General features: G+C 41.7%; 1 long non-coding RNA gene across 2 annotated transcripts; it reads right to left on the reverse strand.

Annotated features, from left to right (window-relative positions):
- Positions 1-4,612: 4,612 nt before the first annotated feature.
- LOC123091814 (uncharacterized) lies at positions 4,613-8,527 on the reverse strand. 2 transcript variants are annotated; one of them, XR_006443556.1, is made up of 3 exons: positions 8,308-8,527; positions 7,601-7,774; positions 4,613-5,005 (listed from the first exon to the last, which is right to left on the reverse strand). It is a non-coding gene; the product is annotated as an uncharacterized lncRNA (long non-coding RNA). The 2 variants fall into 2 exon arrangements; XR_006443557.1 differs by having other exon boundaries at positions 8,138-8,527.
- Positions 8,528-15,630: the final 7,103 nt, after the last annotated feature.

Below are 15,630 nucleotides of genomic sequence, written 5' to 3' on the forward strand. Positions count from 1 at the left end.
GATATGTAGATCTCCTTCTCTATAACCGACTCTGTGTAACCCTAGCCCCCTCCGGTGTCTATATAAACCGGAGGGTTTAGTCCGTAGGACAAGAAGAATCATAATCATAGGCTAGCTTCTAGGGTTTAGCCTCTACGATCTCGTGGTAGATCAACTCTTGTAATACTCATATCATCAAGATCAATCAAGCAGGAAGTAGGGTATTACCTCAATCGAGAGGGCCCAAACCTGGGTAAACATCGTGTCCCCCGCCTCCTGTTACCATTAGCCTTAGACGCACAGTTTGGGACCCCCTACCTGAGATCTGCCCATTTTGACACCGACAGAGGGTGGGGGCAGAGACCTAACTATAGAGGTAGAATGGCTAGTATATGTCTGGAGGAGGAGAGAGACCTACCTTATGTATTGAGGGAGAACGATCGACATCCATGCATATGTGTAGGAGTGGAATAAGGTTTTGAGAGAGACAAACCTAGAGTGTCGGAGTGTCGCAAGGGTTGGTGGTGACAGACAAACCTAGAGTGTTGGAGTGACGGAGGGAATGGTGGAAGAGGCCTGCTAGACAAACGTAGGGTACGCGTGCAATATCAGTAAGAGAGGGAATGTCTGCCGTCTGTGCACGTGCGTGCGAGAGACGAGTCAGGAGGCATGCACGAATTATGAGGGGGGACGATATGGTTGTGGTAAGCAGACGTAACTACATAGGAAGATCCATCATCCTTTGTCGAAGAAAGGGAGAGACATTACTTGTGAGGTACACCGATCGATGCGTGGGGAAAAAGAGTTACTGTTGACCTAGGTATATGTAGGGAGATTGAATGGTATACATGCATATATGTGCTAGGAGCAAATATGACTCGGAGAGAAGTAGAGAGAGAGAGAGAGGGAGGGAGAGGAAGAGAGAGAGAGAGAGAGAGAGAGAGAGAGAGAGAGAGAGAGATGCGCCTAGGAGGTAGTGTGAGAGGCCTACTATATTGAGGGGGAAGGAGTGTGCGAGTATTATATTGATGAAAAGAGGGTCGGGACTGAGGCATGGACAGTGAGAAGAGAAGAGGGAAATCTTGTGTTTGTGGTAGGCACACCTGGCTAGAGAGGTATATCGATCGATGTGTGCCGGAAAGAAGGAGTTGGGGGGCCTACACACACCATGGGTGGATGAACTAAAGTGAAATGATGCATGTGCGCGATGGATATAGAGAATGCTGAGCGAGGGTGAGAGGGAGGCGGGCGTGTGCATGCACAAGAGAATGTTAGCGCTAGCTACAAAGATAAGAGGATTGTGGTGCGAATAGTTTTATTTATTTATTTATTTTTCGTTAAGGGAAGTGCGAATTGATTTGGTACGTCCCTTGTTACACGTTAGGCTTGTCCATAAAATTCAACCCGCGCCTTGTTATCCTGAAAATTCAGATATCGTCCTCCCGAAACTCGCGCCTTCACAACCCGCGCCTTGCTTTCCTGAAATTATAACGCGCGCGAAAAGTCCCTCCAGCTGCCAAATCCCGGCACGCGAAATCCCCTTTCTAACACTTAGCCAATAGGGCCGCTAGATCAAATTGGTGGGGGTATTTTTGTAACGCACCCTACATTTTGGACAAGCGCATCCCTAAGTCATGGTTCCCCCCTCCCAGCACCTCCTTTTCGCCATTTGAAATCCCAGGGCACCATAACCTCTCTGCTCCTGGCGTGAAAGCCCACCCTCCTGCATCCGCCACCCCACCGCTTCGCAGCCGGAGCCTCTTCCCCGATGACGTTGTCCACCGCAACAGCACAACAGCCCTCATACACCGCCCCAGATGAGGATCCATCGTCGATCTTGTCGTCCCACCGGTTCAGCCGCCCCATCCTCCACCTCCAAGGAGCTGCTACGATGATCGCCTCATCTATCGCGGCTGCTCCATCCACACAGCGCCGACTTAACCTGCTCCACCGGAACAACAACATCCTCACCGACTCCTCAGATGAAGCCGAGGCATACTCGGCGCCACCAAAGAGGCTCTACACTCATCACGTCGCACCTTCTCCTTAACTTGACCTCCCGGCGCCACCGATGCTCGATCCCGCTCCCCCATGGCACGATTACCTCATAGTCGGCGCCGCTAGAGACATCTCCATGGCGGCTCACCCCTAGTGCAAGCCTCCCTCAACGGCGGTGTCCATACCATCCAGAGCTTTTGCTGTTGTCCCAACTCTCGCTCGCTCGCGCTGCAGTTCTACAGCTGCTCCGGCCCTTGCTTGCTTGCGTTGTTGCTCTGCTCTCCCCCTCGCTCGTGTTGCTGCTCTAATCTTGCTCTCGCTCGCATTGCTCTCGCTCATGTTGCTCTAATCTTGCTCTCGCTCGCATTGCTGATCATGCTACACGAGTTGCTGCTCTGGCTCTAGTTTGCTCTGCTCCTCCAGGCGCTACTGCTTTGGCTGCTATCTGCTGATGTGTTCCCCGTCCATCGCCTGTTGATTTAGATCACTGTTTCTCTACTACTAGTGCTTGAGTAGCCTAAACTACCTGCGAAGTGCCTTTCTGCTACCAGTGCATTTAGTTTCGAAATTAACATTTTGATTCCAGAGTTAATTTAAGTTTCGACAGTTAAGTTTAGAGTCAACAATTTTTACCTCATCTATTGTAGTAAGTTGTTTTTTTGTGATGTAAATTTTACATCTATCACTTTTTGGTAATGTATTTTACATCATCTATTAGATATGCTATTAGAATCCCACTTGAGATTAACGATGTCTGTCTTGTACTACATCAGCCTCGATGTCTTACAACTCGCCGGAGCTGCTCCAACAACGAAACCATCCATCACAACAGAGCAGTGCCCCGGACGCCGTCTATAGATGCCTTAGATCTCCACGCCTTCGACAGCCACCTCTGCCGCAACTTCTTCAATGACCAAACCAATGATGCTGAGGTCGACATGGCTACACCAAAGAGGTTGCACACTTGTCACATCACTTATTATGCTACATTCATGTCGATCTATTAGGGCTACTAGTCGTCAACCCGTGCAATTGCACGGGCAAGCATCATGAAACTATCGTTCTTGAATATAATATCTTTCAAGCTGAAATTGATAGAAAGTTTCTTATGAAAGAACTACAGTTGGGAAATTTGTATTTGAATCAATAACCAAGTTTATTATACTAAGGATGACTCATTCACTGGTTTTCATACTTACCAGGTAATATTCAACCTACATGTGGAAGGCCCAATTCATTTACTAACGTGCTCAAAAAGCCAACCACGCACCATTTTGTAGGAATTCATTTGACAACTCCCCATGCTAGTGCAACAGTATTGACAATCATCAGAATGATGTTTTAAGAAAATGCAAGTAGCGTTTCAAAACAAACACACATGTACACAATTGGCACTACGTTGCTACTTCTTTCAAATAACACCAAGCCTCACACACACACACACACACACACACACACACATGTCAATTTAGAGGCCAAACACGGTTGATGAAAAGACATTTATCCATGTATGGATATAATGATACTTATTTATTTGCATGATTTCATCCTCTATTTGTTTTTTTACCTGCTCTATTTATCGTGTAGATTGATGTTGCGAATTGTTATACCATGAAAGAGTGAGAGAAAACAGGTACTTCACTTGAAGCAATACAGAACCAAAACATCTATTGTTAGTAATATTTGAAGGATATTACCTGCACACAATGATTTTTTTGTTTGCATGAATGCAACCACACCAAGAAAACCCTAGTTCTACTGAAATTTAGACATTCAGTTACGAAGCACAACTTCAAGGGTGCATTAAAATTCAGACAACCATGTCACATAATTGAAAAACTGAGATACATATGCATACGAGAACAAATATTATATTAGTAGGCGAGGGCAAAAAAAACGGGTGCTTCTTAATTTCCATGCTTATTTGTGTTCTGAAATTAATAACTAACCAATACTTCGTTCTACAATTTTGAAGCAGAATTTTTTTTGAACTTTTTGTTATAAAATGAACATCGAGCAATCGAGAAAAATGATAAGGAAATGTATCATCTCTTTTTGATAGCTTATCAATGCATTCCATAATTATTATTTTTTGCAGAGAAAAGAGTGCCAGTAAATTAAAATAAAACTACAGTAACTAAATGTGTATTTGCTGTAGCGTTTTGATTTAATCTTAATACAAAACATTCAGATGATCTGTAATAGAAAACATATATGTACACTTTTTCTCAAACTCAACATGCACAGTTCATTAATCTGTCTGAGTCCTTCCGCTTACTTTTACCAATGCACTGTTGACAGACAACCTCGATCGAACCCATATGATCTTAGCTAAGGGGGTCGTCGTGTGATTCTGTTATATTTCTCCAGCTTACCTTTTTTCAAAGTGCCTCCACTATCGTGGATGTATTAAGGTTGTCAGAATCAACATTCAATTAGTAATGGGTATTATGCAGTGTAGGAAAATTGGTATTCTAGCAATAGCTAGACTGGATCAATAAGCAATATAGATTTTCCCCAATGACAGTGTTCGAGTGGCTGCAAGTCAGCGTCTCTAGTCTTCATTCACAAAGACACAAAGACATAAAACTCCAGCCAGAGCAATTTTCAGCCATGCATCCTCTCAGTAGCACAATAGCTGGAAAATGTAACTTTCTTAATAACTGTACATCAATACCACAAATACACTTAGTGTGAAAGATTCAGAACATAGTACACATTCCCCTCTCCAGTTCATCTTCAAATTATGAGATCAGAAGAAACTAAGATTGCAAATTATGCTGTACCAATCAGGACACATTTATTGTTGAAAACTATATACATGGATGACCATGTGGCCAGAGCTAGCCCTCGGTAACAATAATCCAGTTCTCTTTTGTTGAAAACTATATACATAGATGATCATGTGACCAGAGCTAGCTCTGAACAACAATATCCTAGTTCTCTTTTGTCCGTCGCTTTCTTAAAGCAAAGCTGAATTGCTCGTTCCTATATCTATGCCATTACAAATGAGAAGACTCCATGTTACCTGGTGTTTATCAAGTCAAAAAAGAATGGCATTTAGCACGGAAGGATGAAAATTCTGGGCATCAATCTTGTGTACAGATGAATTATGAAGCAAAAGATACAGACTGCAGAGTGAGAAATGACCAACGTAAAACAATATAATTTGTGTACTGTAAGAATTTAACACTGAAGAACCAATATACTCCCTCCATAAAGAAATATAAGAGCATTTAGATAACTAAAGTAGTAATCTAAACACTGTTATATTTCTTTACAGAGGGAGTACTTATGGTAATAATTCATATCCAAAGAAGTAATCGATGAAGGGGCATCCGACGCGAATTTAAGCAGACATTTGAATAAAACATGTCAAAGAATTATCCAACCAATTACTGCAATGGGCTTACTGTCAGTATACACCTTGCAAAGGCTAATTAATTATGAGAGACTTTAACGTCTCAAAAAGCTTAATGCCTAGAAATTTGCCATCCCTAGAAAGAAAATAATCACAGCTTGTACTTAGTAACACGCATAAAAAATACAGTCCAGTCGATTTCGTTTTGACAGAACTACTGGTGGGCATGCCATTCAGCTGCCGTATCACTAAAAGGTAGCAGCCAATGGGACCTGTAGAAACCTATACATGTAGAATAAAATAGCATCCAAAATTGTATCATAAAAGGGAACTGATACTCAGGCCAAGATAAAGCTTACATCACGGCCACACACACACGCTCAGTCACAATCAGCAAGTCGGCCTGTGAGAGGAGCTTGTGTATACATATTGGACACTACCTGGATACATATAGATTATTGCGATGGAAGTCTCGGGCGTAATGTGGAGATGGATGGTTCAAGCAGAGCGACAACATGTATACATGTCAATTATAGACAAAGAAAATAAAAGTGGTTACTTATCTGAAATGGTAACCCACAACATTTTACTCATGCTGGAGGACATAAATCGTTGCATACTTATCAATTTCAGTTACTGTTTCAACTCGAAACATGCAAGCGGAATTCAGAGAATAGATAATATCGCCATCATTCAAATGCACGATTAAAAAAACTGGTATGAAATTGAAAGATTTCTGTTAACTTAGAAAATCAGAATATTATTGTCAGAGTGCAACATTATTTTAGTTTACTAAAAACCAAAAAAAATGCTTGATCATTCAGAACTTCTTTGGAAGTCAAGTTAAAGTCAAGGTGGATTAATCTTCTTAGGAGAAATGACCAAGTATATGTGCTCTATTTTGTCTTCAGTTTAGGTTCTAGATTAACTGATTAAGCCGTCTATGCAAGTGAACATACAAAAGACTGGAGAATTTGAAATTAGATAATCTAGTTATCCAATCATAGCATGAAATCAATCGAAGAATCAGTCCAAAAACAAATATAAGAGCATGTGCACTGCAGAGGGAAACAATGTATCTATACATTGATTTCCCAAAAACAAATGATGTAATTATGTGGCAATAGGAAGATGGATTCCGGGAGGTAGAAAGCTATGGAGAAGCGAACCAACACTATACGTACAGAAGCAAAATTGAAGTCGAACCTGCAGCAGCAGGAACAGTTACAATGTGATCAATGACGTGAATTGGAGGTAGTTAAAGTCATATAAGGACTATATATCCTATTTGCAACCTACTTAAAAATAGTATGGTAGTGATTAAGTTTTCTCACATATTGTTTTTACAGTTCCTAGTCTAGAGTACTATTTGGAAAAGTAGATATAGTGTCACGCATGTACACTAAACATTGTGCTGCGCACAATGGAACACATAAATCTGTTAGTTTCATAAAAACATATTTAGCTGACAATATTCGGATCATTATCAATGTATATACCTCCCCGCTCTAAATATGCAAATCACTAATAGGGCACACTGATACATATTTTGTATAAGTTAGCATCTCTAAAATCTAGACACTGGAACTCCAAAAAAAATATCATATTATCAGGAACGACCTAGGAAATATGGATTCCATCGTTACATTTGCAGGGAAATTTCATATGGGTGTTTAATAATAAAAAAACATAGATTTGGATCCCTTTTCAAACACGGTACATGTATGTGCTGTAAATAGAACCTATATAACTCATGTACGCCATACATCTAGCTTAATTTTTGCATGGGCAACAATTTGAAAATCTTACTGTAGATCTGCCAAAGATAGATATATATGCCACTACCATGCGATAATCTAACAATTAGCGTTTACTTGGAAGAAATAACATACAACATCGAAATTCATTCCACAGGAATTGTCAACTGTTTTTGTTGTCTAACAAATGGTCGCACGGGAAGACATGTGTAAAGCTTCCTGTGTAAACAGTTAATGTAAATTGGCTGGTTGGCAGTGGCAGTTGATGTGGATGTAGCTTAACAGAAACTTGCTGCATGGTGCCACTTTAGGCGAGATCACATTCTAGCTGGTTCTCACCCACTCGCCCAAATGTATAATCTGACGCAGAGAAGTGATGAAGATAGATATAGAAAAAGGCCTTTTGTTGTTGATGAGATGTGATGGATTAAGCCGACTTATTAGGGGTTCAGTGATGAATTAAACGGATGAAGGAGCAGGGATTTAACAATGCAAGGCGATTTACCAGTGGAGTGGGGCATGAATAACGGGAGACTGCCTCGAGTAGGGCTTCGATTGTAACTTGCGGTGCCACCAGACCAATGTAATTGCTCAACTTGACGGTCTCAAGTACCAACCGGGGCCTCCTTTCTTGAAAACATCATGCGTACTACACCTCCTCATATGATGCATCAACCATCTATATTTAAAAACTTGAAATAAGAAGAATTCTAATGGTTGGATGAGGAGAAATTGGTTTGCATCACTGATCATAACATTGCAATGAAATACAAAAAGGAGATCTGTATACATGGAACTCCAAGAATAACAATGCGAGTTTGATAAATATACATAGTGAGAAAAAATACTAATGTTACAACAAAAATCAAAAGCCTAGATAGAGACCTAAAACACAAATTACTAATCCCCGCAAAAAACACAAATTATTAATGCTATTGTGATGCAACCTTTTTCAGATCAAAAGAACACCCAGATCCGGCATCTTTTTCTAGATCAAAGGGGCACACCAATCTAATGGAAAATAGAAACACACATGGCTTACCTGAGATCATCACTACGGCCCTGGATGTGAAAAGTTGAAATAAGAGGAGATTTAAAGATTTCATAGGGGCGGGATTGAGAAGAGATTGGGTTGCAGGATGGATGGCCGGTGACCTGCAACAGAGAACAAAGAGGGAAACGGAGACGGCTGGGCGCGCGGCGACGGAGTACCTTGGGGCGCGACGGAGGCTGAAGCTTCTGCTCACCGGCCATGAATGGGAGCGCCGTCTAGGGCATGGAGAGCAGCGGAGGAGAAGACGGGTCGCCGGCCATGAATGGGAGCGCTGCCTAGGGGCATGGAGAGCAGCGGAAGAGGAACAATGGAGGAGGAGAAGACGGGCCAATGGAGCAGGTGATTTTGTATTCTGTATTATTAAATTAAAAGAGAGGAGGCGTGTGTAATAGTTTGCCTGGTTGGGATTCATCCGATGGCTATATAGAATACATAACACAGGGATCTTCACCGTAATAATTCAGTCCCACCAGATAAACGGCTCTTAATTACTGATTAACGTGTGAATTTACAGGAAGTTTGTAATTAGTATACGTATAGATTTTGATTCAAAGGAAAAAGTGAAGGAAAAACATAGCAATAAGAAATTTTCCTATGGCACTCTATTATTCAATCATTCATGTATTTCGTTAAAAGGAATGGAGAAAAACATCCACCTCGACCTACTTTTCAAAATTCTATGCATGAAAACAAGACTAAGTGCATTAGTGGCAGAATAACATTCTAACTATACACACTTTCATGTGGTTTAACTTTAATTTGGCCATGTTTCTTTGCATTCCTCCGGTCTTCCAATTCCTGTGAACCAAACAATCAAGTTGGCAGATATACTGTGTTTACAAATGGTCTGTTTCCCACGTGCATTCCTATCTTATTCCGGTGTTTTTCCCATCCCTGCATTTTTAGAAGGGTCATTTGCATTTCTGCCCCTAACTCGAACCACCCACTCAGATTTGCCCCTAATTTCAAAGCATGCTCAAATTTGCCCCTCTGCCATTAAGTCACTACTCAGAAATGCCCTTCTGTCCAGTCAAAGGCCTTTGACCATCAAAGGCCCATGTGTACTGTAGTAGACGGAAAGTGCTATAGTATTGGACAGAAAGTGCTACAGTACTATACGGAAGGGCATTTTTGAGTAGTGACTTAACGGCGGAGGGGAAAATTTAAGCATGCTTCAAAATTAGGAGAAAATCTGAGTAGTGGGTTCGAGTTAGGGGAACATATGTAAATGTCCCTTTTTAGAATCCTGCAAGCCAAAGGAGACCATACAAAATTACTTCAGCTTTAGATAGGTGTCAAAGAAACTTTGTGTGGTTTGTCCTGCTCCTACCGCGACGTCGTCCACCTCACCTGAGCTGCTCCATTGACGGAAGCATCCACCAAACAAGACATCACGACTCCTTACCGTTTTTCGCCACCTCAGATCTCCTTCCCTGCCACCTGCACCCACCGCAACTGCATCACCATCATCGAGTCAGCAGATGAACCCGAGGAGTACACGGATCCACAAGAGAAGTCGTACTCTTTTGTTTCTGCTTATGTTATGCATTGCTTAATATTACCAGCTACTTTATTGTCCTGTTCACCTCTAAGACTCCAAGTAAGTTCCAAATTAATGTTCAAACTTGAGTTTCAAAATTACTTGTGGGCCACATATCAAGGCAATAATGAATATTATCTTTGTCTATTATCTAGTTCACATAGGGTATGCCTATGTTGTTCATCTTGGGTAGGAAACAAATAGTAAAACAATCATCATCTGTCTTTATATTAAAATAAAGCCATCATCAGCCTGCTATAATTATTTTTGGATCCATCCACTGGTTGTTAGCATCACTGTAGATTTCTGCATGCTCTCCTTGCATAATCTCACTATATTTTTTTCGTATGCATATCAGATATTGTACACAGTCATGTTGAACATGTAGAGAAAAAGAGAAGAGTTTTGTGCGGCAATACAATGTCGTGCAGACATCGCTCCATGGTGGGTCCAATGAAAAACCCTCCCCCCTCTCCATATTGTAATCCAGAGGAAGATATCTGTTTTGAGGCGGATTCAGACACAACTAACAACTCCTATTTCCCCCCAAGGTGTTTGCTCTAACTTGGCGTGATGATGTTGGTCATATCATGCATATGTTGCCTTGGAGTGCCTACTTTCGATATCATATATGTCATTTGCTTAGTTTAGACATGTTCTGTAATGCCACCTGTTTAGTTTCTATATAATATATGAAAATTATGCAGTCTCATCTCTTTTAGCAAGCCATAATATATGTGAAATATGCAATACCATCTTGTTTAACCAGGCATCATGTATTTGAATGATATCTTTCCAATCCTTTTCTTCATTACATTTCATTTGTTGACAATGTTTGTACATTAAACTACTCTTCCCGTGAATCAGCCATTTAAGTGGGTGAAGGAAAAATCTGGAGTAAAAACAAGGTCTTCAAAGTAGACAGTGCTACCTATTGAAGCAGATCTCTTGCTGGGTCCTGATAGCTCCTCATAGATTGATTCAGAGATAAATGACCAGTCATATTCCCCCCACCAAGGTGTATGATCTAACTTGGCACGGTTATACTGCTCATATCATGCATATGGTGTCTTGCATTGCATAGTTTAGACATCATATACACAATATTCAACATCATGTTCTTAGTGCAGACATCATATATGTGAATGGCCTCTCCTTAGTATTTGAATCACATGTGTGAATTAAATCATGCGATCCTGATTACTTAGATAACATGTATGTGAATTATGTCATGCGAACCTGTTTACTAAAGACATCATATACTTTCATGCCATCCTGTTTAGTTAGTCATCATACCTTTGAGTAATGTCATGCTATGCTATCTAGTTTAGATAGACATCATATATGTGAAATTATGTCATGCTATCCTTTTTAGTTAAACAATATACATGTCAACTATCTCATGCCCTCTTTTTTCCACACTATTTATTGCATCTGTCTCTCATACAAGGTCCGTACATTAAACTATGTTTCCTGTTTATCAGCCATTTGAATTGGAGCGGGTGACGGCAGTATCTAGCAAAGAAAAAAACGGTCTTCAAGTAAAACAGTGCTACCTCTTGGTGGAGATAGCACCCCGGTTGTACATGCACGAGAACCATCCCTACCACACATAACCCAGAGTCTCGCAGATTGTACCCCTACTGCGATGGATAGAAAACCAGCTTCACGCAATCTAACCCCAACCCCAGTAGATAGTAACCTAGTTCCTGTTGACACGACACCATCTACACCATAGAGCTGCCAAACAACAGTAGTTAGTAAGGCGAGTCTAGTGACTAAAGCGCCAGTACTACCACGGCGAACCCCGACTCCACCCATTAGTACACCTATTCCTGTGGAGGAAGCACAACCAGCCATTCGTAGTTTAGCATCTATCGCATTTGATGTTGTTAAATCCTATGTGCATATCTTCCCATCATGGAAATATTATACAGAAGATGAAGGAAAATGCCAGTTGCAGGTGTTCATCTAGGAGTTATGTGTAAGTAATGTTATTCATGGCAATTACTTTGCTTCGTCCCATACATTCTACCTCCATGATGGTTATAATACAGCAAATTTTCCCATTTTTCCCTATAGAGAAGGACAAATTTGGAAACTCATGATGAGATAACCTGTGCTAATACCTCTCCTATCTTCAAGAATGCTTGGTGACAGTATCGGAATTACCTGAAGAAAACGTACTTCACTGGCAAAGAAACTCATCAAATTATCTTACGTTCTCCTGAGAGACATTTACGGGACGATGACTGGGAACGCCTTGTTGTGTACTGCTCCTGAACTCAGAATGTGGTAAGGTCTATGAGCTCATTTTTTATTTTTAAGTACTATATGTCTGTGTCTTATTGTACTCTATTCGTGTAGAACAGGTGCTTAAACATGAACAACAACTGTTATCATTTAAGATTCCATTGCAATTGTGCATACTGCTTTGCTCTTGTATCACTTTATTTACTCATACAAACTTATTTTTAAATTGAAGGATCCAATCAAAACTACAATGGCACAACAGGTATGTATAAGCATGTTTCTTTAACAGGTTTGCTCTTATAAAAATCTCTGTTGGTTTCAATTTCAATTGTGTATACAGTTGACTTCTCATATCATTCACATTACTAGCATCACAACATAGCCAATAGTGTTGTCATACATGTAGACCCGTGGTACAAATGTGAAATCTTGTTTTGCCATATAGTTTCCATGGTTTGTAGTCTTTCAATGTTGCTTTCTCTTGAACTGATATGATTTGAACTGTGTCTCTATTTTGATTTGGCAAGACAACACAATGATCATAGGACATAGATATATGTTTGTTTGATGCTTTTATTATGTACTACTTGGCAATAGAAGACTTGGAAGTTCAATCCTGTCCACGTTAGTAATGAACTGGTTCACCAAAATCAGTTTCATATACTACATGCTAAACCTGTTATGTGTCTTCTTGTTTCTTCTTTTAGAATGCTGATGGAATATTGGGGAACAGTGCCTTATTAAGAAATGGTAAATGCAGTAATGCAGATAAGGTTCAGGATAATGAGACATCCTTGTTGGTCTCCAACAAAGCTGATAAAACAGCTGAGGAAAACTATCTTGAAGACAGTGAGACAACCCCAAAGTCCTGTCTTAGTGTAGTGTTTGAGTTACTGGCCACTACCGCTGGCATAAGCTATTCAAACTCACTGTCTGAATCAGTTCAGTTTCTTGTGTCTCAACTACGAGCTGAAAGACATCGATCAGCTATGCTTCGACCAGAAGCCGAAGGACCATGGAAGTCCCTGGAGAATTCAGATGCATACTTTCTCGTGCAACATCAAGCGTTGGAGGATTTTAGTGCCAAACAGGAGAAAGCTAATAAGCTTGCTAAGCTTATTACCAGCATAGTGGATACCCAGGATAACATTTCTTGAGCTCTTCTAAAGTTGTTTCAGTTATGGACTTATTTTGCTGCCGCGTTTATTTGCACTGGTGGCCAATTTAGATGGCTAGTGTATGTAATATGCTGCTTTGTTCCCTATATTTGCACTGGTGGCGATCTCTGATGCCCAACAGATGTAATATGTGTTATAGCCGTAATAGCCTAACATTAATTGCTTGCTTATTTATTTCCTTATTGTCTAGTTTAGTTGTTTGCTTGTAGTCACTGCAGTTCTTTTTCCGTGTTTTTCTAGTGGCCAAAATAACCTATTTTTATAACTAGGGCACAATAAACATGGCAACACAAGGACCATTGTAACCATGGTCCTGCTACCTGCTGTAGTGCCAGGGGCCTCTTACGGGACATAGGATCCATGGGCCTTCTATGGGCAGTAGTATCCATGGGCCTTCTACGAGGCCTTATAATCAATGGGCCTTCTACGGGCCGAATAATCATTTAGCCAAACATGGGACATACTGTTCATGGACCAATAGCGGTCCGCAAAATGGGCCGAAAGCAGGCTAGAGTGGGAATCGTCTGTTGATGGCCTGACCATAAGGGCCCGTTAATAGGCCGTATTTGATGATGCTATGAAAACAGCCCAATGGGTTCAAAGGCCACAATCGGGCCGACTGTAACCACATGCTAAATTTGGTGCACAAGCGGAATAGGCCAGTAACGGACCATAAGTAACCGAATTCTGGAAATTAGCACAAGAATAAATGGGCCCTTAGAAGGCCGAAAGGTAACATGGGTTGTAGATGGCCTGTGGAATAATGGGTCGTTAATGGGTATAAAGTGATACAATGTTCATTATGGGCCAGTTTCACCTCGGGCCTTTAATGGGCCCAGAGTTACAAAGGGCGCCATATGAGCCGAAAGACGTCATGGGCCATACATGGGCCGGAAGTTACAACAGGCTGGAATCATAATGGATGGCCCAGATGACGGTAAGGGACCAATTCGGATAGGCCATAACAGGCCATGAGTTAGAGGGTTGTAAATGGGCTAATGTGAACAGGCTGTTAACAGGCTTTCCGTCGGCCGGCCTGCTACCTTTTGACAAAGTCAATTGGGATGAGCTTTTCAGCGGATTGGGCCTCTGTTGGGCCGTGCCACGCGTCGACGTATCATAGGTGCCTGCGGTCCAATGAGTGGATGACATCTGTCCCAACGGTGAGCCGACATGTGGTTCCTCTAGCCATTGAGAATTTTACACGTAGAAAATCCCCATTGGTCAGGGCTGTTAACGTGTTATCCGATCCAAATCGGAACCCGATATCTTAATGGAGACCCGTTATGGTGGATGCCACATGTCGGTTACCCTTGATGAAAGCACTTCCATGGCACGCGATTTATCATCATGGAAGTGGAACACTTCTTTGATAGCATAGGTATGACTATCTTGATTTTATCATAAAATTGTCATGTCCTACTGTGACAAACACGTATCATCATGGAAGTGTATTTTTTATAGTGGTGTCTGTCTCCCCCACATTAGTTGAATCGGATTCGACAAAGGCGGTCCTTGTAGAAGGTTAAATAACAACTTGCATATCATCATTCTGGCTTTACGTAGGTAAGAATCGTTCTGGCTAGATACCCATAGCAGCCACGTAAAACATGCAACCACAATTAGAGGACGTCTAACTTTTTTTTGCAGAGTATGTTGTGATATGATATGGCCAAAGACATGATGAGATATATTTGATGTACACACTACCATTTTGTCAGGACCCCGACTCGATGGCACATCGATCTAGCCGGTAACACCTCATATCTCTTTGCGGCCTCACGCACGGTATCCCCACGGGTGTCGCCTTACCTTTGCCCGGGACCGTTTGCGCCTTTTGGCTCACGTATATGATAGTGTCGCTAGCATCCATATGATAAGGAGCCCGGGCTGACATGACTAGTCGTAAACCCAAAGTGGCACAGACTTACAGGGACAGGCATCCATGACCCAGCTTCGAACGTGTCGGTCATCAGCAAGTGGGTCCGGGCTATAGCACTGGGCTAGCAGGACTCCGGTAAACCGGGCTGTAGCGGGCTAACAGGACTCCGGTACTCAAAGCGTGACATTTCCCCGAAGGGACAGACACAGGAACGAAGAAGGACACATGCCGGCCAGCCTAAGTGTTCCAGAGCAGTAGCAAGCTACCATGGCTCAGCGGTAACACTAGGAGACATTTCCCGGTAAGAGAGGCTACTAAAGATAAACAACTAGATGGTCAGATCCCACACATACCAAGCATTTCAATCATACACACAATATGCTCGATATGTGCAAATACAACGAAGCATCACAACATGACTCTACGACACAAGTACTTTATTTAAGGCTCAGGGAGCCATACATAACATACACAAAGGTACGGGTCTCACGACCCAACATTCAAGTCATACAGTCATACAAACCAGCAGCGGAAGTAACTTGTCTGAGTACAGACAACTAGTAAAATAAAAGAGGCTTGGAAAGCCTAGCTATACTACATGGTCCTTCACAAGCTCAGGGTCACCACC

This window comes from Triticum aestivum, chromosome 4B (genome assembly GCF_018294505.1).
Source record: "Triticum aestivum cultivar Chinese Spring chromosome 4B, IWGSC CS RefSeq v2.1, whole genome shotgun sequence".
Classification (NCBI taxonomy): domain Eukaryota; kingdom Viridiplantae; phylum Streptophyta; class Magnoliopsida; order Poales; family Poaceae; genus Triticum; species Triticum aestivum.